The sequence below is a fragment of the Centruroides vittatus genome, unplaced genomic scaffold, assembly GCF_030686945.1.
Source record: "Centruroides vittatus isolate TY-2023 unplaced genomic scaffold, ASM3068694v2 scaffold_1152, whole genome shotgun sequence".
NCBI classification, from domain to species: domain Eukaryota; kingdom Metazoa; phylum Arthropoda; class Arachnida; order Scorpiones; family Buthidae; genus Centruroides; species Centruroides vittatus.
The window spans coordinates 2,816,335-2,823,341 of NW_027122670.1; the positions used below are offsets into that span (position 1 = coordinate 2,816,335).

The window sequence follows — 7,007 nt, forward strand, 5'->3', positions numbered from 1 at the left end:
AAAAAGAAACCAACGAAAGTTTTGTCAAAATTATTGGATACAGAATTAGAAAGAATGAAAAATCAGAAAATAATAACAGATGAAGACATTGAAGACAGAAGGTAATAGAACATCTAAGTTCAATATTTGAGTAAAAGCACACAAAGAACCAGTTAAGCATAGACCCTTAATAGACGTTAAATATTATATAGGCTATACTACAATTTATTGATAGAAAAATTTTAAAAAGTAAGTTAAATTTTTTAGATACATGAAGATATAGTTTAAAAAATGTAGATGAATTGTTAAACAGATTAAAAAATGAAAATATAAACATTAATAGTAACATGAAATTATTGTCTTTAGATCAGGGTTGGCATGATTTTAAAAAAATGTTTTAAAACATTTATGAAAACATGGTTTTTTAAGAAATAAAACACTGGGATCTAGTAAAATAGAAAAAAAAATTAGAAAAACTTCAGTGTAAGACTTAAGAATGTACAGAATGTTTGTTTTATTTAATATAAAATACAGCATTTTTAAATGTTTCTTTATGAAATGGCATTTTTAAGATTTGCATGTACAAAATTAAAACAGGATTGACAGCAGTGGCTTCTTCAGCTTGAAGAATTTCTTATTTACACAAATATACAATGATCAGTAGTGTTTGTTTAAGTGCTTGAAAACCTTAAGAAGCTTCGCTGCCTTTTCCTGTCCAAGTCGATTTTTAAGTTTTGAATGAACAAGTTTATAGGTAGAGAAAATTCTCTCAATTCCCACTGAAGAAGCCACTGCTTTGTGAAGTTGTGTAACTAATTTTAAAAGAGTCAATTCTGTCACGTAGTGACTACCACCATGTAAGAAGAGTGATATTAGTTAGCACAGACTCTGCAAACATGTGTTACAGAAATGGGCTAGTTTTGCCAAGTATTTTAAAACTGAAAGCATATCATCTGGGTAGTGAGTGTGGCACACAGTTAGTGCAGCATCCTTCATACTGTCTGTGAGCTTTGCACCCTGGTATCTTGGGTCCAGAAGATTTGCTAAAAAGTGATAGTCTGTGATAGCCATATCAAATCTATCTTTGGCTGCTTGCGTGACTCCTGTGATCCCAAGTTGTTGCAAGTCATTTTGAACACTATAAAAGTAAAAGTAATATCATTAGACGTATAAAATTAGTGAATTTAATGAACACAATTTTGAAATCAGATTGGTTACAAAAAACAATTCTGGCTAATGTAACTTACCCAAACCATAATTCAATTTCTTCATTGATTGTGCAGTCATTTCTTTGCATTTTGTCTAATGCAACAGCAATGATCTTTAAACGTGTCAGCAAATCTTCAGCACCACGCTTAATTTCAAGGTTTTGAACTTTGGCTACAATATCCTTGTAAATTACGAACCTGTTTTCGTCGCAAACCTGTTAACATAAGATTTGTAACTGCTTTCAGGATTAAACACTTGATACTCATTATTCGATACTCATTGAGTACACGAGTAGAGTTAACTAGCATTAGAGTAAACAGTCAGTTTACAAAATAAAATAATCATATATTTCATCTCATCATTATTACTCTAAGTATATTATTACTATATTGCTAAAAGTAATCACACTTCAACACAACTAGTATATGCTTTATAAACTAGTGACTTTCCCCACGGTACCAAATAAGAAAATAAAAACAACTTAAAGTTATGATAGTACTTCATTAGGATATTCCAGTTCTGAATGTTTGACTCTAAGCAATCAGCTAAGCTGTTCCAACGTACTGTACATCCTGTGGTAATATCAATCCATTTCCACCTGCCTCTTTGCATTCGGTTTTCGGGAAACGATGATTCCGGAAGTATACAATGATGTGCTTTAACTTGTTCATTAACCTCTTTAATATTGATATTTTGAGCCAGTAAGTTTAAAATACGAGCAGAGCATCCATAAGTGACAATATCTAAATTTTCTGTCATTGCTAATGTTTCTCTCATTTTTCACATATTGCTTGCATTGTCACTTACCAGACTTCTTACTTTACAGCGATTTGATTGCATTTTTTTAATTGCTGCAGTTGCAATTATTTCTAAGTAGTTTGATGTGTGCCTTTCTGCATCTGTATCAACTGAGTCAATCAAATGAACTGTTCTATTAGGATCAGTCACACAGACACAAATCACTAGTTCATTATGGATATTACTCCACCCAACAATACAGACCAAAAAATATTACAGCCATACAGACTGTAATATTTTTTAACTCATTAGCTGATTCATTCTCAATGGAATTGTGTACAGTGTCCAGCAAGGGTCCCCCAATTTCCTTTCTGCGTGGAGGGTCATATCCAGGTCGCAACATCTGACAAAATTTTATAAATTTGGGGTGTTCTACACGAGTATAGTCCGAATTGGTGGCATATATAAATTATGCGCATGGGAGATCCAATTGCATTTTTTGATTAGTTGACGTTTTTACAATAAACGAATCAATGCGTTGCAATTTTACTTTGCTTTGGGATGCAGTGCTAGTTCACTAGTGGAACCAGAAGTGGTGGCGGAGCACTTCCCACTGGTCTCAGACTCAGGCTCCTGACTTTCTGACTCCTGCCAATCTAAATAATAAATATAGAAACAATAAATTAATTACTAATTAGGTGTATGTTTTTGAAATTACTACTATATACAGACGTGTGAAAATTATTAGACTCAAGTCGGACCAGTGCAATATAAAATGATACATTTTAGGATAAGAACCAAAAATAATACACTTTATGCAAGAGTCTAATAATTTACACACTTCTGTATGTTCAGTTCACAATGATTACGATATGTAATTGTATACTATCGACTTTAGTTTCAGAGGCCTAATTAATTTCGCTCGGAAAATTTTTGATCTATTGATATTTTTATATTAAATAATTATTTCCATGTAAAAGCGAATCTGACAGCCGAAATAATTGCCGGGGAATAAATACCCCCAAAAAACGTGTTTTTATAGAAAAACTATATGAAAAATTTAAAACTGATAATGGTTCGAAATACTCACCCAGCTGTTGCAATTTTTGTATATTATCCTGTAGGTGGTTATCTTCAATATGTTTTTTCATACGAGCGACTAATTCATTTCTTTCCTACATATTTTGCATTGCACCCTGCATGCCGGTTTTCCTGGATTTCTAGATACTATCAAGCCTTCTTCCTGCACTCATTTTTTACTTAACAAGTAACAACGATAATAATAATGTCTTTTATCATCCAAATAATATTACAATACATTAGCTGTATTGCTAACAGTATTAACTGGCATGTGCTGTCAGGAAATCTCCTCTTAGTGATGAAAGTCGGCGTGTCACGTGCTTTTATGATCTATGACAGTGAGAAAAATTTCCCATTCCCACGTTTACGTTTAGCTCACAAGTCACAAAAAGTTTATTCACTAAATTTATATAATAAAATATATTTTTTTTTAAATTTAAAACATTGTTTTAAAACAGTATTTTATAAAGTAATATAAAACTGTTTTAAAACAAACAAAAACAAAGGTTTCTAAATAAAACGTGTATTATTATATTATTTTTTTTTTAAAAAAAAACATAAATTTGCCAACCCTGCTTTAGATATAAAAAATTGACTAGAGAAGATATTAAAAATTGCTTAATTTAATAAGAGCAAACGCTCCTCAATGGATAATTAATTTATGTATGATAATAACAGAAAACAATTATTTTCAGTTCGATGAAGAATATTGCAACCAATAGAAGAAATACCATAGGAACATGTATATAGGTCCGAGATTGGCAGAATTATTTATGAAATAGAAAAGGAATTCAATTTTATAATAGGTATGTAGATGACTATTATTATATTTGACAATACAGAAACAAACGAAAAACAAGCAATTCAATTTAAAGAAAGTATACAGTTGGAAATAAACAGAAAAACAAATATTATAAATTATTTAGACATTATGATAGAAAGAAGATAGAGTATAAAAAGTATGTTTTGCCTATGAAAGTGTCAAACGTACTCAACTATAAATGAAATATATGTATAAATATGAAGTTTAATATATTTAAAATGTATATAGATAAAATTAAATTACAGTACAACAATTTTTTTTTCAATAACAACTTGTTAAGTATGTATTAAAATAAATAAATAAATTTAATACAGTAATTAGTTTAGTACCGTATTACTAAGAAATATTGTATTAAATTTATTTATTTTAATACATAAATACTGTAAATCGTTTAGGTGGAAATATTCTCGTTATCAGATACTCCCTTCTTTACAACTGGTAGCCGCAGGGAGCGGATAACATAATGGTTTTAAAATCTAGCGACTAGTATTTCTCACGCCTGGGCCGCGGTTTTACAAAGGGTTTACAGATTGATATCTGAAATTGAACCTAAATCCGGAACTTTGTTATTTAGAAGCAATTTTACATATATTTTTTGGCTGAAAGAGCAGTGTACCTGTACGATGCAAAAATTCGTTATATGGAGAAATTCGCTGTATAGAAGATCGTAACGTGGAAGTTTGATTGTAAAATTGTGCAAATTTAATGAAATAAACAGACAGAAGCTTGACGTTAGAAAAAAAATCTGTCCATTTGACCAATGAAATTGTACCATTTTGTATCATCCGAGTATAACGGTAAACGTAACAATGATAGGCTAAAATAACCAAACTCTTTATATAGTTTCGTTTTAGTGTTTGTTATATTATAGTATTTGATTGATGTAATTACAAAGGTCATCTTAGGTAAGGGTTTATGGCACCAAGTACCGAATCTAACACATTTTAAAAATTATTTATTCCTGTACAGTATACAGCGGGGGAGAAGTTATTGCCATTATTTACACCAGCGGTTCCCAACCAGTGGTCCGCGGACCACCAGTTATCCGCAAGAGCTAAAATATGGTCCACGAAAGATTTAAAACTTTTATTCATTTTAAATTATTATTTCCACATTGATACAAACTGAATTTAATTTTTACTAAAAATGTTATGTTTTCTATTATAATAGTACTGTTAAAGCACGAGTTTAACGATTACTTATGTTAAAAGTTTTCATTAAAGTTTATTTTTAGATTGACACAGTTTATTTTTCTTAAACCTTGTGGTCCCTGCTAACAACAATGAAATCAAAGTGGTCCCTGGTCAAAAAAAGGTTGGGAACCGCTGATTTAGAAGATAGCGGATGTATAGTGCATATTGTATTCAACATGCTGTAGATTCTTTACCCATTGATATTGAGAGCATTATTGTAAAAATTTTTAAACATTCTTCTATTCATACTCTCCAGGTTGAAAAATTAAATATTATACTTATATGTATGATGGAAATACCACGTATTGTTTATATCGTGTTTGAAAGGCTTTATTTTAAATTAAAGATTTCCTTTGTTGTTGGAATTTTAATAGTTTTAATTTCATTAACTTTCTTTATTGAAAAATAAACCAGCAACGACTTGGTCCTTTCTCGGCGACATTAAAAAGTTTGGTGGCGCCATCTATTATCATATTTTATTGAAATATTCGTTATATTTTTAAATATTATAAAATGGCAGAAAGCTTAATTTTGGGAATACAGATAAGATTTATTAAAAAAAAAAAAAAATTGTAAATGCTCATAACAAGTAAAGTTGTCATTAAGTCTGACCCTACCCGAGATTCACACGACCCCAATTATCTTTCCAACCCCTCGACCTTTAACCGCCAAAATTTAATATCATCGATTACTTTAATAATCAAACCACCCTGCGAAATCTCAGAAATTTTGTTCACCTACTTTGAAGCTTAAGCACCTTTTGTCGAAAATTTCCCAAATTTGTGAATTAAGACATTCTGGTTTCATTATCTGGCAACAATCATTACAAATTCCTCTTTGGATTTTCAAAAATACACATAACATTACTTTAGAATAAATGAATGATTCGACATTTCTATAATTTTATTTGCAAAAAAAGCATTATTTTAACTTAAAAAACTGAAAGCAATCCTGTTTCTAATGAATATTATTTCAATAAAATGATCTTTTCTAAAATATTTCAAACTGATTAATGTTTTTACGTAGCACGTGACGTAAAAATATGACGGGATCGTAATACGTCACGCATTCTAAACAATACATTCTAACAATACGTAACGAATTGTTAGAATGTATTGTTGGCCTTTTCTATTGTAGATAATTATTGTTCGAAAGTTCCGCGTTTCTTTGATATTTCGCGAAAAAATTGCGATTAAGTAAACTTCGGTAATGTACGGGACTCAGAAAGCGCTTTCTGTGTCGCCTTTCTCTTAGGCCCGCCCTAGAAAAGGGATGGAATTTCCTGTCGGCCTTTTTACTCGAGTTACTTTTTATTCAAACTAACTCTTTGTGTCCTGCATCTTTAAGGCCCACTCAGACGAGAACAGGATACGCCGACAAGAGACAGAGACGGCCCCCTGTGTCCCATATCTTTAAGGCGCCCTCGGACGAAGACAGGAGATTTGACTGGAGGCTGAGAAGACTCCCTATCTTTAAGGTCCACTCGGACGAAGACAGGAGATTTGACCGGAGGCTGAGAAGGTTCCCTGTGTCCCGCATCTTTAACGCCCACTCGGACAAGAACAGTTGTCCAAACGGGCATTAAAGATGCGGGACACAAGGCACTTCTCCGCCTCCGGTCAAATCACGTTTCTTCCTCCGAGAGGGCCATAAAGATGCGAGACACAGGGCTCTAAGGCCCGCTCAGGCAAAGACAAAAGAGGTGGAGAAGGTTTCCTGTATCCTGCATCTTTAGGGCACGCTGGAGTGAAGACAAAAAACGGTGAGGCTTAGAGGACTCTGTGTTTCGTATTTTTAAGGTCCGCTCGAGTGAAGAGGCCGATCGAGGATGAGAGGGTTTTCTGTGTCCCGCTTTATTAAATACCGCGCAGGGCGAGTTTTTTTTATTTGCTTTTTATTAATGAAGTTCGGTGTGAGATTGAACTAAATTTTGTGGCCCTAATGTGCATTTTATTACAACCAGGTGTATTTATAGATTTCTGTCT

General features: G+C 32.3%; 1 long non-coding RNA gene across 1 annotated transcript; it reads right to left on the reverse strand.

Annotated features, from left to right (window-relative positions):
* Window positions 1-909: 909 nt before the first annotated feature.
* On the reverse strand, window positions 910-1,408 carry LOC136986554 (uncharacterized). Its single transcript, XR_010882496.1, has 2 exons — window positions 1,227-1,408; window positions 910-1,117 (listed from the first exon to the last, which is right to left on the reverse strand). It is a non-coding gene; the product is annotated as an uncharacterized lncRNA (long non-coding RNA).
* Between the last annotated feature and the right edge of the window lie 5,599 nt (window positions 1,409-7,007).